The 2,899-nt window shown below is 34.2% G+C and overlaps 1 protein-coding gene across 2 annotated transcripts in view; it reads left to right on the plus strand.

Moving 5' to 3' along the window:
* The window catches only part of fubp3 (far upstream element (FUSE) binding protein 3), a 25,236-nt gene that overhangs the window by 4,108 nt on the left and 18,229 nt on the right, over positions 1-2,899 (plus strand). The gene's annotated exons all lie outside the window — the stretch shown is intronic.

A 2,899-nucleotide genomic window follows, 5' to 3' on the forward strand; every position in this document is an offset into this window, starting at 1 on the left:
AATAAAAGGACACATTTAATTTATAATTTGTCTTAAATCTCATTTTAAAAAAAAAAAAAAAAGCGTGAATCGAATCGTTACATCCCTATTAATGAGTGAATGTAACATTGCTAGCTGAAGTATGTTATTTTAGTTAACGTTTATTTTGGTGAACGAAAATTTTTTTCTTATGGCTTTAATTTTAGTTTTACTTATTTTAGTATGCAAAGTTAAACTAAATTAAAATTGAAACTTTCCCTTTGGAACTATTTGAAAATTAAAAACACAAATCAGTTAACAATATCTTAATTTTTTTTTCAATGGTTTAGTTTCAGTTTTATATTGTGCCTTATTGCTTTCTAATAATACTCACGATGTAGTACTTAACCTTTTTGTTGAGGGTTTTCTGCTCTTGTTCTGCTGTCACATGTTTTTACTGCTAATATAACAGTGATTGAAATGATTGCTCGTGTAGTTTTGAACAAGTTTGCGCACATGCATGCCGTTTGGCCTGTGTTTCGTAACCCGTCTGCGTCTGTCCTTGAACACGCGGTGCTGTGACACCTGTGGCCGGTTTGAAGTGTTCTCCTCGTGTTTGAGCGCAGGCCTAACGCCTGTGCATTCAGCTTTTATCAGCTCTGCCGGGGAAGAAAATAGACCTGGGCTCTCGTCCAGAATCGCAGGCCTGTGTGGAAACCGCACCGCTCCAGAGCTGGTTTATCAGCCGTCACAATGCACTTTATCTGTAGTTTACTCTCCTGCGATAGAAACGAGGGCTTGCTTGTGTTTGATTTGCGATGACGTGCATGTGAAAGCGTTACATAATCAGCTTCACCCGTGTAATGACAGCTGTCATGTTTAAACCCTCATAATGCATGCAAAATCTGTATGTTTTCACATTCCGCGAAGAATCTTAATATTTACTTAATATTTTTAAAATAAAACCATATTGTATCTGATCAGCAACCTCTAATTAATGAGTAAATGTGAAGGAATTTATAAATTATTGTAATTTTGTTTTGCACTTGAAATTTCAAATTTTGCATAAACCACACTGGAGAAAGAAAAAAAAAAAAATATATATATATATATCCAATATCGATGAGAAATTTAATTTTAATATATTGTTCTATGAAGTTTATAAGAATTGTAATTTAAGAATTATGTAATTTGAGAATTTCCAGTATTAACCCCATTAGAATGAATGGAATTTAATTAAGTTCCTTAGAATTTATAACTCACGGTTGCTCAAAACCAGTCCAAAATTATTATTATTTTTTTTTTTTTTTAGCTAAAACCATTTTGTTTCTTATCAGCAACTTCTCATTAATGAGTGAATGTGAAAAATGTCAAAGTATAAGTGTTAGCATGTTGGTACTGCATTTACCCCTTTATTAATAATTAAAAAATTGAGAAATTCTTAGAAATTTCAAATTGCATGTGAACCACACCAAAAAAAACTATGATGGAAAGAAAAATATTTTTTCAATATTTATGAGAAATTGTATTTGTATGAAATGTATAAGAACATATAATCTGAGAATTACCAGTATTATTAACCCCATTAGAATGAATGGAATTTTATTAAATTACTTTGAATTTATAACTCATGACTGATCAAAAACAGTCCAAAATTATGAAACGGACATATTTATTTCTAGCAAAACAACATTAATATTACTCATTAATATTAAATAAAAATTTCAAAAATGACCCAGATGCGAAATGCATGACATTTTTTTTTATTTAAATGGTTGTATATCTTTAAAAAATTTAAAAAAAAAAATCTAATAAAATATGTAATGTGGATTCTGAGGATCTTAAAGCATTTGCAAAATTTCGCTCTTTCACCAAAAACAATTTTTTAGGAATTTTTATGCATGCATTCCGGGTCAGAATGGACCTGATTGCATTATGAGGGTTGAAACCTGTGCCTCATCAAGTTTGAATTAATTAGTCACCATTGAAACAATCAAAAGCAGGTGGTGATTAGCATTAATCCGTGAGCGTGTAAAAGTGAACACGGCGTATCTGCATGAACACTCGCCAGCGTGCATGTTGCATCATGGGTAATTAATGCGCTCCATTGACCTACATTAGGCTCACTCCTCGCACTAAACAGTCGTGGAGCAAAAGCGCCCTGCTTTCCGGCTCAAGTGGGCAACAAGTGGCCAGTTGTTGGTCTGAATTCCTCTGACCGCTCTGCGTTTCGCTGGAGTCGTTCCCTTGGGTCGCTCGTTTATCCCGCCGCTCACATAGCTGGCATTCCTTCCCAGCATTCCCCAGAAAGAGTGTTTAGCTGGAGGGAAGAGGTGGAGACGGGCCTGTCTCTTTCTGCCCCACTCCAGTCACTCGTGCTTTGAGTTGAACAGCGTTCAGATGCAGTGCAGTTTTGATGCCGCCAAAGGAGAGTTTAACTCTTGGATTAAATTAGTCTGATTATTTCATTTGCAAAATATAATCTAAATTATGATAGATGAGACATGCCTCCAGTGAATGAAATGCTTTATAAATAAAAGATCTTTATGACGTTTCGTAATGCATTCCTGACAAATACCGTATTGGCCCGAATATAAGACGACCCTGATTATAAGACGACCCCCCCTTTTCCAGATGTACCTTTTGGAAAAAGGCTTTTTACTTTCTGACAAGATGCGCGTTAAATATCGCATGCGATTAATCGTGCAGCTCTAATTTTTATATGGAATTATGGCTGATAATACTCAGGCAAATGCGCTTTATTGTTTTTTGTATCTATTATAATTTTTACCATTGTTATTTGTATTTTTAGCACACATCCTATTACTATTTTAGTTTGTACTTGTATGAATGATTGACTCAAACATTTACAAGCTTGTATTTTGTAGAATTACCTGTCCAATGATTTGTCTTTGTATGCACTTGTCCCTCGACTGTTATA

This window comes from Sinocyclocheilus anshuiensis, unplaced genomic scaffold (assembly GCF_001515605.1).
Source record: "Sinocyclocheilus anshuiensis isolate Anshui unplaced genomic scaffold, SAMN03320099.WGS_v1.1 scaffold745, whole genome shotgun sequence".
NCBI classification, from domain to species: Eukaryota; Metazoa; Chordata; class Actinopteri; order Cypriniformes; family Cyprinidae; genus Sinocyclocheilus; species Sinocyclocheilus anshuiensis.